This window comes from Physeter macrocephalus, chromosome 7 (assembly GCF_002837175.3).
Source record: "Physeter macrocephalus isolate SW-GA chromosome 7, ASM283717v5, whole genome shotgun sequence".
In the NCBI taxonomy this organism is placed as follows: domain Eukaryota; kingdom Metazoa; phylum Chordata; class Mammalia; order Artiodactyla; family Physeteridae; genus Physeter; species Physeter macrocephalus.
The window spans coordinates 141,523,988-141,538,845 of NC_041220.1; the positions used below are offsets into that span (position 1 = coordinate 141,523,988).

General features: G+C 50.6%; 1 long non-coding RNA gene across 2 annotated transcripts; it reads left to right on the forward strand.

Annotated features, from left to right (window-relative positions):
• Positions 1-8,940: 8,940 nt before the first annotated feature.
• LOC102982327 (uncharacterized) lies at positions 8,941-13,749 on the forward strand. 2 transcript variants are annotated; one of them, XR_447875.4, is made up of 3 exons: positions 8,941-9,016; positions 10,112-10,357; positions 13,569-13,749. It is a non-coding gene; the product is annotated as an uncharacterized lncRNA (long non-coding RNA). The 2 variants fall into 2 exon arrangements; XR_008617721.1 differs by having other exon boundaries at positions 8,970-9,016; positions 10,175-10,357.
• Positions 13,750-14,858: the final 1,109 nt, after the last annotated feature.

Below are 14,858 nucleotides of genomic sequence, written 5' to 3' on the forward strand. Positions count from 1 at the left end.
GCAGACTCTGTGCTTCCTTCCCCCCCGCCCAACTACTTCCCCTCAGCCAATCCACCACCGCTTGTCCTCTGATGGACAGATCATACTCACCACTAATTGCCGGTCTTGGAGGAGCACTCTCCCCTCCCCCGGTAGGCGGGCTCTGAGGCCTTCCAGAGCCCGAGAAGGTGAGGAGGTGAAAGGTGAAGGAAACCGTGGGAGGAGGCTCTCCGCGGAGGGGCGTGGTCAAGGGAAGAACCAATAAGGAGGGAGCATGGGGGTGCGGCGCCGGAAGTGCGGTCTTGGGAGCGCAGAGAGGCGGTAGTCTGTTTTCCCGTCTAGTCGCGCGTAGCACGTCTCGCCCCTCCCTTTCCTCTGGGAGTCGGCGACGTGCCGGGGCCGGTGTTTGGCCTGTTCTCCCTTGCAGCGCGAGCTCCTGCAACCGTGCGGGGCACCTGGCGCTCAGTGTGGGCTAAATGCAAATAGGCCAAGGACAAAAGCACGTCCACGGGCAACCGCAGGACTTTTAAAAAGTCGGTGAAAACAGTGTTAGGGGAGCACCGCCCGTCCTGCCTGCGGCTCCGCGGCGGCGGAGGAGGGGGAAGGGGCGAGGGCTGGTGGCCGGAGGGGACTCTGCCGCTACCTGTCAGTTTTATTAACGCGAAAACCAAAACCCAGGAAGCAGATGTGACACAGCACGGCGGCGTTGGTGCTGGGTGAGGGGAATTGGGTGGTGTTATTTTCTCTTTGCCCTCTTTCACCTTCAGTTTTATCAGAGTAAAACACAAAGCATAACAAGATAAGAACACCGAGTACGGCTCTGGGGACGCAGCCAAAGCTCATAAATCCAAATGTTTTCGTTAATCTATCAAAGGTCAGTGCTACCGTATCATGTGTCACGAAGGAGCCGAGGTGCTGGAAGAGGAGGTGTACCTCGGCTTCTGTCCCTGCAGCGAGGCGCCGCCCGGGAGCTCTGGCCTGGCCCCTGCTTCAGCACTGCCTGGCTTGCTGTCTCTCCGCCAGGATGGAGGACTGGAGTCTGCGGCGTCCCTGAGATCCCGGGGCTGGAGCCCGTGGTGTCACAAGTGCAGTGCTGCCTGCATGTTATATTTGGGGTTTTTTGGTTTTTCTTTAAATTAATTAATTAATTATTTTTTGGCTGCATTGGGTCTTGGTTGCTGCGCGCGGGTTTTCTCTAGTTGCGGCGAGCGGGGGCTACTCTTCGTTGCAATACGCAGGCTTCTCATTGGGGTGGCTTCTCGGTGCGGAGCACGGGCTCTAGGCACGCGGGCTTCAGTAGTTGTGGCTCTTGGGCTCTAGAGCGCAGGCTCAGTAGCTGTGGCGCACGGGCTTAGTTGCTCCGTGGCATGTGGGGTTTTCCCGGACCAGGGCTCGAACCCCTGTCCCCTGCATTGGCAGGCGGATTCTTAACCACTGTGCCACCAGGGAAGCCCCGAAGTTTTCTGTAATAAAATGTAAAACATGTCAGGGGGAGGGATAAATTAGGAGCTTGGGATTAACATAGAGACACTACTATGTATAAAACAGATAACCAACAAGGACCTACTGTAGAGCACAGGGAACTCTGCTCAATATTCTGTAATAACCTATATGGGAAAAGACTCTGAAAAAGAATGAATATGGGTATATGTATAACTGAATCACGTTGCTGTACACCTGAAACTAACACATTGTAAATCAACTACAATAAAATTTTTTTTTTAATTTAAAACGTCATGTTTCTCATTGGCTGTGACCTTGGGCAAGTCATTTAATTGCTCTCAGCACTGATTCCCTCCCTGTAGACCTGGGATTATATCATTTATTGTGAGGTTTAAAAGAGGTATATCTGTTCATTTCCTAACTCTTAGGGCTCAAGGGAATCAGATGGGAATCCTGCTGTAAATAGCTCACAGTGCAGCATGGGGACGATCAACAGTGGTAGCCACTGTGTCCAGAGACAGAGACAAGCACTGGCTGTTGCAGTGGCGATGCTTCTGGGACACTGAATCCCTGGTCCGTACAGGACAGCCGTGAGGCCAGGCCCTAGATCTACTATTAGCTCCAAAACGGCAGATTTTCCGGACCAGAGGCCTGTCTGTGCTGCCACCTCGTGGCAGCTTTGGGAACTCCGCCCTTGCGAGCCTGCCCAGGTAGGTCCCTGAAGCCGGGAACGTCTTTGTCACCTCATTGCCAGTCATCAGCACGCAGAGATGAAGCTGCCTGTGTGGCAAGACTCCTGCATCAGCCCTTGGAACGAATTTCTCGCAAAGAGAGTGGGTGGCCTGGACAGGGGGCGCAGGAAGAGCAAGCTAAACAGCCCATGGTGCCCCCAGAAAGGATGGGGCTGTGTCTAAAAGAAAATGTCCCCAGGAGAAGGTTGTGCAGAAGGCACAACAGCATGTGGGCTGTGGGTGTGCTGCTCATGAGAGCCGAGTGCCCACAAGTGCCAGGCTCCGTGCAGGTGTCCTCCCCTGGACCAGCCTGCCCTGGGGGGACGAGGGATGGGCCAGGTTCGTCACACACTTGGAAAAAGGCAGAACTCTTGCTTGTTTTTCCCGACTAATCCCAGCCCACGTGACCATCAGGGCCAGAACCCTCATCAGAATGTTGGCTGCTGCCACAAGGTACATCGTCATCTTTATTATTATTATTGTCCCTCAGCTGGAGCATGGAAGTTCATCCTTTAACTCTGAAATAAGCAAATTAAAGAATATATATATGGCTATGATGGGTGTGGTGGACAGAATTCTAAAGATGGGCCCAAGATACCCATCCTCTGGTTATTCAGTCAAACGCTAATCTAGGTGCTGCTGTGAAGAGGCTTTGCAGATGTAGTTGGTGTGTCAAGTCAGTGACCTTCATGGAGAGTATCTGGTGGGCTTAAGATGATACCCAAGATACCCATCCTCTGGTTATTCAGTCAAACGCTAATCTAGGTGCTGCTGTGAAGAGGCTTTGCAGATGTAGTTGGTGTGTCAAGTCAGTGACCTTCATGGAGAGTATCTGGTGGGCTTGACCTTGGTGAGCCCCTTCAAAGCAGAGAGTTTCCTCCAGGAGGCCAAGGCAGAGAGCTTCACAGCATGAGAAAGACTGGAATCACTGCTGTTGGTGCGAAGATGGGCGGGGGAGTGAGAAGGTGGCCTCAGGGAGCAGACGGCGGCCCCCCTCTGGCCACCAGCGAGGACGTGAGGGCCTCAGATCTGCTGTCTCAGGGCACTGGGCTCCACAGGCCATCGGCGCGGGTCCCCAGACCAGAGCCCAGCCCGGCCTTTTGAGGAGCATTACTTCTCTCCACTTTATCTGTATTTGGGATCTCAGTACACAGAATGGAGTAACCATAAACCTTGTTCCCATTCCCGTCATGGGGTCTTATTCTTGGCCCACTTTGTTTGTTCATTTGTTTCCATGCTACAGGAGACCCCCACCAAATAAAAACCTCCACCTGGAGGAAACAGGGCCTCCCCGGTTAAGAGACTTTCCTGGAAGAGGGACCTGAAACCAGCAGCAGATTTCACCGACATTCCTCCCAAGCACACGGGCTCCAAACTGAAATGCATGTTCTTGGTAAGAAAATGCCACCAGAAGGGGCCACAGATGTTCAAGCTGAAATAACTTTCTGCAGAAAGAGCCAAGTCAGTTGCATGAGGAACGAGCTAGCACGGTAACTGGCAGCCTCTTCCCCGAGAGCATCTGAAGGCCGGCAGCAGCCGCCTGGAGCTAGTGGCCTCCAGGTATGGCTCAGGGGCAGCCCTCGGCACCATCAGTTCCTCCCACAGAGACACTGGAAGGACAGGGAAGGAGACAGCAGCGGCAAACTCCCCAATCCCGAGGAGAGTGTCTTAAAGAGCCCCTGGACATCAGAGAGACTTTGAATCCGAGGCTGATTAAGTTGTTCATCACCAGCCCGCCGTGACTGGAACCCTCCTGTGTGTCGGTCGAATCAGCCATCAGCCAGAAGAAAAGTCAGAAGGGTGCAAAGCCTGAGGCTTAGCAGGAGGGACAGTTTCTCATTATAAAAATAATGGCTGCTCATTACAGAAATGTTACAAAATGTAAATGGTAGGAGAGTGTAGGACTATTAGCCTTTCCCTCCTGAGTTCCTCTTTCTCGTCCCCGTTAGGACCCTGGGCACCTGGCTCTCTGTCTCCCCTTGGCCCTGACCTTGGATTGATCACAAACCCAGAACTAGAGCCAGAGGAATCCTGAGGTGACAACCATGACCCTGTGATGAGCAGAGATGATTGGGTCCCTTGCCCGTATCACGAGGTTTAATGACACTTATTGTGAAAAGCTCAGGCTTCCCACGAGCAGGGCTCGAGGGCAGAGGGGCTCCCAGGAGCTGTGGCTGAACCCGGGGTGCTTAGGAACCTCCTTCCCCTGCCACTGGTGGCCTCGGGTGCCTGTCAGGAAACATGGACATGGATGCAGGGCACACACAGGGCAGCCACGGAAGCAGCGGGCACACCTGCCCCTGCTCTTATCCCTAAGCCCTCCTGGATCAGGAACCAAAGCAAACCAGAAAAGTTTATTTCCCCCATCTGCAAAAGTCCAGGTGGCTCTGTGGCTCCAGGTCCTCAGGGACCCAGGCTCCTTCCTGCTCCCAGCTCTGCCCTCCCCAGGGCAGGGCCCTCGCCCTCACGGTGAGGATGGATCTCTGGTCCTGACAGCAATATCTCAAACAGCAGGCTGGCAGAGGTGAGGGGAGGGAAAGGCCGCACTGCAGGAGTCTTCTAAGGAGGTTGCCAGGGTGCCAGGTACCATATCAGCTCATTCCCTATTGGCCTTAGTCACATGGCCACACCTAGCTGCAAGGGAGTCTGGGAAAGAGGTCTTTTTTCCTAGTGATCCCTTCCCAGCTTAAAATTCTAGTCCCGCAGAGGAGAAAGGATGCCTGGGGACACAAGCAACAGCTCCACCTGGGGTCTTCCATGACCCTCCACTCCCTCTGGGTATGGGGGACCCCCTCCCTGACATCCCAGGGATTGGAGCAAACCCCTCCTACAAGCCAGGGCCATGTTCTCACCAGGCCGTGAGGGTGGGTTCTCCATCCACTCATTCAACACCCCCGAGTTCTAGGCTCTGCTTGTTCTTCCCACCCCACTGATTGATAAACTGAGGCCCAGAGAGGTGAAGTCCATAGCCAATGCGTGCTGGAACCAGGGTTTGAGCCCGGGTCTCTCCCGGGCCCACACCCCACCCCTAATCCCTCAACCCCGCTTGACCACAGCCCCCATCTCTGGCCCAAACCCCTGGGGTCCTCCCACTCTCACCCCCGACACCCCGTCTGTCAGCAGGTCCTGCTTCTCGGCCTTGGGGACAGGTCCACCTCCAGCCCCTCCACCACACACCCCCGGTGGTACCACCCAGTCTATTCTGCTCCAGTCCTCGCTGCACAGAGCACTCCCAGCCCACGCAGTCCTGGCTACGAGGCCAGCCCCACGTTGGGACCCACCTGCCCTCTCTCCTGTGCCCTCTGACGTCCACTAGCTCATAGCAGGCACGGTGGCCACCATTAGCCCCTAGGGTGCCTTTGTGCCAGTTAGAAAGAGGTGCTCTCCATGAGGACGTGGCTTGCAGGGCTTGGCGGGGGAGCCCAGCCCCGAGCTCAGCCCCCTTTTGTCCTCAGTGGACCATGGAAGGGGCTGCAAGCTGGGACACTGGGTCACTATGCGCCTGGCCAGCCAGCCTGCTTCTTCCAGCATTTGCTCCCCCTGTCCACATCCCCCCGCCCCACCAGTCCATCCCGCTGCAGATCTTGCTGATTTGTCTCGTCCTCCGTGAGCCTCTCCTGACCAGAACGTAGGCTCCATGAGGGCAGGAGGGGTCTGTTTTATGTGCTGCTGATCTCAGCAGCTCATGACAGCCCCTGGGGCTCAGTGCAAGTGCCCGTAGGTGAGTGGATGTATGAATAAGGGCTTCATGAAGTCTGGGGAGAAAACCTCCCTTGCATGACCACGTGAGAATTGTTTCCCTCTCCATGATATGATTAAAGTTATAGCTGCTTCACGGATTTGACTGCTTTTCCCTTAGGTGTGGAACCCTGGAAAGCACTTTCTCTAAGGTGAGTTTTCAAAACTGAAGATTTTCCTTTCAACAGCGACAAGGCCAGAGTTTCAAGGCAGTAGAAAAGCCGATCGGAGCCTGGCTGGGGCTGGGACCCGAGGGAGGAGCCCGTCCACTCCCGGTCGGCTTCCCCTCCCTCCTGCTGGGCCTTGGCGCATCTGCCCAGCTTCATATTCTACAGATGGCCGGTTCTGAGTTTCATTTCTGAACAAGAAGCATCTTGAGTACAAAGCAAACATGCTTCGGTCCAGATACTGTTTCTCAAAAATTGGGTTCAAAAAGCATGCACAATGCTTTAAAGTGTTTTTTGAGGAGGATTTTCTACTGGTGGGGGGTGGCGGTGACAGCTGGGGGAAGGGAATATCATTTGCATGTTCTCTGTCCCATGTTGAGGACCTACTGTGTGCCAGGGCCTCTTCCAGTGCATCAGAAACCTTCACTCATTGAATCCTGTGGCCCCTGTGGTTGTTTTCTCGTTTTGTAATAAACAATTACAACTGGCTTTTTTGGTTTTGTTTGAACTTCCCAGCGTGTGTTTCAATTCCCTTCTTTTTGTGACAGACTGGGCAGAAGGCTGTGCCTGAGACCCAGGCTTTTAGAGATGCCCATCCTTTTGGCAACTGTGGTTGGTCCAAGGACTGGCCATGTGACCCAGGCAGGGCCAATCAGATCCTTCCCTGGCAATGCTATATGGAAGCTGGGGGAAGCTCTCTCACTGCCAGGGTTCTCGTGCTGGGAGACAGATCTGGACCCTGTGATCCCTGCCCCCCCCCTCCCCAGAGGGAACCAGCAAAGACAAGTAGAGAGGGGAGGTGGGGAGACTGAGGTCTGAGGGCCTGAGTCCCTGTTCCAGTGTCCAAATCCTCACTTCTGGCAGCCCTTTCCTCACTCCTGAGGTATTTCAGCATCCATCCCAGCCTTGAGAACCAACTACGAATTAGCCCCGTTTGCTTAAGTTGGTTTGAGTTGGTCTTCTGTCCCTTAGAACTGGTGGTCCTCACGAACGTTCATGTTGACAGTCACTTCCAAGGCCGTAACCCCAATGGACAGAGCAGGTGGTGCATCCAGGATCCACATGCCAATCTCTCTCGCTCTGGACCTTGTGCTCTTTCCAGCACACACTGTCTGTTGTGTAATTACATCATGACAACCTCAGCGTGACGGCTTCATCATAGCCCTGCGAGGGTTTTCGAGATGAAGAACCCGAGGCTCGGAGCCAGACGACACACAGTTGTGGGGCAGAGGATGGGCTGCCCCCCGCACGGTGCCACCCACCGCCCCATGCTACACAAAACGCCAGCAGGAGGACCTCAGCAGGTGTGTGAGTGGCCGAACGTGATGTGCAGGGACAGAGATCAGAACACCCACAAACCTGCCCCGAGTGATGGCACTGCCTGCGATCTACTTCCACTGACATTCTCACTATCATCTTATTGGTGTGATGATAGTAACTCCAGCAACACCAATGGCACTGATGAGAAGAGGGGCCTCCGTGCCCTCTCCTGCTTACGTCACCTACCATAATAGATTTGGTTTTATAAACATGGGTTCCTCATGTTATTTCTATGTTCTACACTTGCCTTTTTTTTTTTTTTAATAAAAAGACTGATTTCCATGCCAGTAAATATATTCTTTACTGGTAACAGCTGATTATGTAACCATTTCCCTAATGATGAATATATTGTATTTAGGTTGTTTCTTTTTTTTCATCATCAAAGCCACATGTTTTGGTTATACTTACTCTTTTTCTCTTTCAGGTGAACTTTAGGGTCAGCTTCTTAGTCCCGTGAACTGGAATATTTAGGTTTAAATGTATAGATTAATTGGGGGAGAAATGGCATCTTTATAATATTAAATCGTCTCTTCCAGAAAAATGATACAATTATTTTATTCAGATCCCCTTAAATTTTTCTTTCGGAAGGGTTTTGTTGTTTTCTCGCACGTATATTGTGGTAGAGTTTTCCTAGGCGTTGTACAGGTTTTGCTGCTTGTGTGAAAGGGCTGTTCTGTGACCTTGCAAATTGGCCACTGGTGTGCAGGGAGCCTATGGTGTTCATATGTTGACCTCATGTTATGTAAATGGATTAAAGATGGCCCCATATTGGCCCTGGGTTGCTTACTTCTTCACGGCAGCCTGGACCGTTAGCTCAAAGCCTGCTGGCCCCAAGCTCAAATTTTTACACATCCAGTTACTTTAAATATACGCCAAATAAGCATATTTTTGCCGTTTGGTGTCTGCCTCCTTTGCACATGTGAAATTTGCCAGCAAACGGGGCCTGTGAAAGATTCCAGGTGGCTGCCGCTCTTCAGAGCCCTCCGGCCCAGAGACGCCCCACATGGAGCTGAGCGACATCAGTGATTCCCCTGGAAGGTCCCGTGCCCTCCTCCCTCTCTGGCTGGTGGCCCTGGGCTGCGGTCTCTGGAAGGTTTCACACTGTGAGGGACTTCCCCCTCCCCCATCCCACCGCGACAAAAGCCCACATGATGCTCGTTCCACTCTCCTGCCACCTTGAGGTCAGATCTTTTTCCTTTAACTGAAATCCTCAAACTCACTACAACTTACTGAACGGTTATTTAAAGTTGTTTTCAGTTGATTAACGTTATTTTTCAAGTAACTGTAATAGTCAGCCATGACTTCTCTATATCTTCCTTCCTTACTTACGTCTCATTTTGTTACCGGGGCCGCGCTTGTACTGCTTGCCGCAAGACAGGCCAATAGATGGAGGTGTTGGGACGAAGAATAGTGTGACTTTATTCAGAAGCCAGCTGACCGAGAAGATGGTGGGCTCGTGCCCCAGACAACCATCTTGTCTGAATTAGAGTTCAGGCTCCTTTTATACTAAAAGGGGAGGGCGCAAAGGCAAACACTTCCTGGTTCCCGGCAGCCTCCGGAAGGGATGTGTTAATTTCTTCCCCCTGCAGTCGTTCACAGGTGGGCCCGGTCAGGATGTTTCCCGTGAGCCGAACAAAGGTATTTTAGCTTAATGCTCATGACCTGGGAGGCAGGGTTCCCAGAAATGGACAATTATGTGTAATTTAAGCTGATTGGCAACATCCCTTTATTGATTAACTTGTAATAGAGTACAAAAAGGTTCCTCCCTATTACAGAAGGAGGACCAGCGTTGGTGTCCCAGCAACAGAGGCATTTAACCTTTACTTTTAAGGTGGACATTCTTTACATCTGGTCAATGTGCCCTTTTCTTCACTAACGAAACAGATGGACAATGTATGTTTGACAGGCCACAAACAGGCTGAGCTAGCGTGAAATTCAAGGTGACTCACGGATAAGCCAGAATGACTTCCCCAGACCTCAACATGTGAATATTTCTTTTATCACTACCATGCGGCGGTGAGGGGGATTCTGTGCTCACGGCCCGTGTCTAGGGGCGGGGGCTCCAGGAGCCCAGGGACGGGGGCCTGCCGTCGGGCGGGGGCACCATCTGGGCCGTGTGGCCTCCCTGGCGGCTTTGCACAGCCTTCCCACCAGCCCGGCAGCGGCCCCGCTGACTGCCTCGGGGCCCCCAGGCGTGGCCTCTGGACCAGGTGGCTCCCCTGCGGGCACCCTCAGCCCTCCTGCCAGCACCCAGACTCGGGCCAGCCGGTGGGTGGCACTCAGGTGCAGGTTCGGGGCCGACCGGAATGGGCAGAAGAGCAGGTGAAGGCGGTGACGCGGCCTCTGGTTTGTGCAGCTGTGTTTGCTGCTCCCGCCTCTGGGCACCTTGGCCTCTCCCTTGTCTCTGCTCGGTCACGCCTGTCACCACCCGCCCACCTGGTCCCTCCCAGGCCACAGAGGAGCCTCTGGTTTCTCTCACGCGCCTGGACGGCTCTGATGCTCACTTCACACGGGGGCCCCTCCTGAGTGTGCGTGTGCGCGTGTGTGCGTGTGTGCGCGTGTGCGCGTGCGTGCGTGCGTGTGCGTGCGTGCGCGCGTGTGCGCGCGTGCGTGTGTGTGTGTGTACCTCTGTGTGTCTGTGTGTCTTGTCTGTGTGCGTCTTGTCTGTGTGTGTGTGTGTCCTGGCTCTGGTAGCCTTAATTCTGGTGTTATCTTACTTTTCAAATATAACAGACGTCTGACTTCCCCTGTGATTTTTGCTGGCCATTATTCAACCCAGGATCCTTTACCTAACAGCACTCCTGCTGGGCTTTTATCCGACTGAATTCAATCTGTGCTCATTGTAAACTGATTGTGTGGAAATCCTCAAGTCCACCCCAAACCAGTCTGGAGTCACCCAGGTGGTTACCACTTTACCCCGACCTCCTTGAAGGATCAAAGCTGAGTCAAGCTGTGCAGAGATGCCAGGAGGAGCCAGAGGTCAGTTCTCACATCCTTCCCTCCAGGGAACACGGTGAGTTTCCCAGAGTTTCAGATTAGAAATCCCTGGGGAACTGTTTGGTTTCTACTAATTTATGAGACAATCAGGTAAGACCCAAGTGCACAGACCTAAAGATTTTTGACAGTTAAACATCTGGGATGAGCAATTCTGCTCCTAGGTATTCACCGGAAAGAAGTGAAAGCTGGGACTCAAAGAGATATTTGCACAGTCATGTTAATAATGGCGTTACTCCCAATAGCCAAAAGGTGGAAACAGCCCAAATGTTCATTGGCAAATAAATGGCTAAACAAAATGTGTTATGTATATACAATGGAATATTATTGAGCCTTGAAAAGGAAGAAAATTCTGACACATGCTACAACAGGGATGAAACTTGAAAACATTATGCTAAGTGAAATAAGCCAGACACAAAAGGACAAATACGGTATGATTCCACTTACAGGAAATATCCAGGATAGGCAAATCCATAGAGACAGAAATAGAATGGTGGTTCCCAGGGGCTGAGAGGGGAGAGAGAATGGAGAGTGATTATTTAACAGGGACAGAGTTTCTGTTTCGAAAAGTTCTGGAGATGGATGGTGGTGACGGTTACACAACAAAGTGAATGCACTTAATGCCACTGAACTGTGTACTTGAAAATTGTTAAAATGGAAAATTTTGTTATCTATATTTTACCACAATCAAAAACAGTTAATAATGTAAGAAAAAAAACCCCTAGGACAGGTTTGGAAAAATTTTACTAGACATGGGCATGGACACGCTTGGGAAAATCCTGGCAGAGTATCAGGAGGAATGGAAGCAAATTAAACCTCTTTGAGACCTCTTGCTTAGTCAATTTCAATTTCTTCTACGTAGCAAAACATACAAGACCAACAACATAAATGCTTTTCACAAAAACAGGATTGATACATCTTATGGCCCATTTACATTGTAAATCTTCAATTAAGATGAGAAATAAACCAGCCTTGAACAGGTGTTATGAATTAAATTGTGTTTCCTCCCCCCCTCTCAAAATTTATATGTTGAAGTCTTAATCCCCAGTGCTTCAGGATGTGACCTTATTTGGAAACAGGGTCTTTACAATCAAGTTAAAAGGAGGTCATCAGGGTGGGCTGTAATCCAATATGACTGGTGTTCTTATAAAAAGGGGAAATTTGGACACAGACACACAGGGAGATGTCATGTGAAGATGAAAGCAGAAATTGGGGTGATGCTTCTGTAAGCCAAGGAACACCAAACATTGCCAGCAAACCCCCAGAAGCCGGGAGAGAGAGGCAGAGAACAGATTTTCCCTCAAGCTTGGAAGGCACCGCCCTGATGACACCTTGATCTTGGACTTCTGGCCTCCAGAACTGTGAAGCAATAAATTTCTATCGTTTAAGCCAGCCCGTCTGTGATACTTTGTTATGGCAGCCCTGGGGAACTAATACAGGTGGCTTAAAACAACAGAAATGTTTGCTTCCCTCTGTGACTGTGTTCAAATTTCCCTCTTCTTAAAGGACACCAGTCAAATGGGATCAGGGCCCACCCCACTCCATCTTAACTGATTCGTCTGCAAAGACCTCATTCCCAAGTAAGGTCACATTGACGGGCATGGGGTGGGGGCAGGGTTAGGACTTCAACGTATCTTTGGAGGGGACACAATTCAACCCATGACAGTCTGCCCTCTGGCTGCCCCAAATTCACGTCCTTCCCACATGCAAAATGCGTTCACACTATCCCAATATGCCCCCAAGTCTAAACCATTCCTGCATCAATTCTAAGTCCAAAATCTCATCTAAATACCATCAAGTCAAGTCCTAAATCTGTGCTCCTCTCTGTGTCCCAGACCTGGCACGGAGGTGGCGCTCAGGGAATGGGTACCTCCACACCCATTCATTCACTCACTCACTGTTCACTGCACACCTACTGTGGGCTGGTCCTGGGGATCCTGAGATAAGTCAGACAGAAAACCTGAGTCTGATGGGGAAAATTAACACATTAATACATAATCTGAATAAAATGTAATACTTGGCTTCTTCTATCACAATGCTTATCACAGTTTTATAATTGTTTACCTGAAACAATCTAAAAAATGCACAAGATTGCATTTTGTAAAACAAAGCAAAATGGTTTCCACTGAATTTTTGTTTCTTCTTCCTGAGATTTTACATCTCTTAGAACTGAAAAGTGTATTGCATTAGAAGTTTGTGGTTTGGGCACAAAGTGAGCAAAAAATTTTTTAAAAGTATCTGTAGGATCTGTAATGTTATCTCTCATTCCTGATATTGGTAATTTATGTCAGCTTTTTTTTTTTTTTTTTTACTGATTAGTTTAACTAGAGGTTATAAATTTTATCAACCTTTTCAAAGAACCAAGTTTTGATTTTCTCTATTGCTTTCTGTTTTCTATGTCAATTGATTTCTATTCTGATTTTTATTTTTATTCCTTTTCTTCTGTTTATTTTGGGTTTCAGTTTTCCTATATTTCTGGTTTCTTATGGTAGAAGCTGAGGTCAATATTTCACTTTCCTTCCTTTCTTTAAAAGATTAAAAAACAGCTTTATTGAGATATAATTCACATACCATACAATTCATTCTTTTAAAGTATACGATTCAGTGGTTTTAGTATATGCGTAGATATGTATACAACCATTACCACAATTAGTGTTAGAACATTTTCATCACTGCAAAGAGAAACCTGTGCCCATTAGCTGTCATTCTGCATTTCCTCCTCTTCCTGCTCACGGCAACTGATAATCTACTTTCCGTCTCTGTAAAGTTTCCTATTCGGGACATTTCCTAAAATGGAATCATATAATATGAAGTCTTTTGTGACTGGTTTCTTTCACTTAGCAGAATGTTTTAAAGGTTCATCTGTATTGTAGCATGTATCAGTATTGCATTCTTTTATTTAAAACAATTTTTTAAAGCCCCTTTTTTAAAAAAATTGTTTATTTTATTTTATTATTATTAATTTATTTACTTTCGGCTGTACCCTGTGTCATGTGGGGTCTTAGTTCCCCGACCAGGGATCGAACCCCTGCAGTGGAAGTGCAGAGTCTTACCCACTGGACCGCCAGGGAAGTCCCAGTATTGCATTCTTTTATATGGCTGAATAATATTCCAGAATATTCCAAACAAAAGGTGGAGGAAGGAGGAATTCGATCTCTGTGCTTGAGCTGAGACGTCCATCTTCTCCTGACCTCAGGCACCCGCTCCTGGGTCTCCAGCTCTTGGATTCAGACCAGGACTTACACCTGACGCCCGCCTGGTTCTCAGGCCTTTGGACTTGGACTGAATTACACCATCGGCTTTCCTGGGTCTCCAGCTTGCAGACAGCAGACTGTGGGTCTTCTCAGCCTCCATAACCCCGTGAGCTGAGTCCTATAATAAACCTCCTCTTCTATAAATCTCTCTCTATCCCTGGTTCTGTTTCTTTGGAGAACCCTGACTAGCACTAACTCAGACCTCTGCTTCTGGGCTCTGAGCCAGAGACAGGTGGCTGTCCTAGTACATGAAGTCTGGCAGCAGAGACCGAGCACACTTCTCTTGGCCCGATGAAGAATGCCTGCCCACACTGGGGAGGCCTGGGGCCTGCTGTCAGGAGACCCACTGGCCCACAGATAGAAGCCACATTCTTCGAAATCAACTTCCCCAGCAACAGAGGGAATATTTTGGTTTCCTATCTGCCATGTCATTTTCCTGACATCTTTTCTTGTTGAAAACATAGGAGAGGCGCCATTGGCTGGGCCCCTGGGAACATCTGATCACGTGGTTCCCTTCTGCCACCCACAGGTGGCTCCCTGCTGCCACCGGGATGAAACTCACACCCCTAGGATGGCCAGCCTCAACTCCCTGCGTGCCCCTCCAGACCCCATCAGCACACTGAACTGACGTCTTGCAGACGCTCTGGTCTCTAGAGCCTCAGCCTGGAGCATTCCTTCCTCTCCTCCTGAACACCCCACCCCAAGTTCCCTTTGCCTGGCTGATAGCTATCTTTTGACTCAGGTCCCAACCTGGCCGTCACCTCCTCCAGGAAGCCTTGCCCAGATTGCCCAGGCTGCTTTAGGTTTCTCCTCTGTGTCTTCCTCCATCGGGGCCCTGGCCACACAGGGGTGTATGCGTGTGTGGGCGTCTTTGCTCTTGTCTTGGCTGAGGCTGTGGGTTCAGCTTGACTCCTCTCAGGGCGTTGAGCTGGACAGAAGGAACTGTCTTTCCTCCTGTCCTTCTCCCATCACTGCCCCCTCCTGGTCCCTTCCTTCCTCCTCAGCTTCACCTGGTCCTCCTGCAATGTGTTGTTTCCCTCGCCTGCCGGGATAATGACAGAGCTGCAAGCGGCCTCCTTCCGCGCCGCTGACACCCCGTCTCGGGGTCCAGCCTTCTCTCCAGGCCGCCCCCGCCTTCAGTTCCACACCAGCCTTGATTCACTGGACGGGTCGAGCCGTTTGCCGGGTCCTGCCTGGAAGCAAGCGATTTGCTTCGAGGCGATAAATGTGGC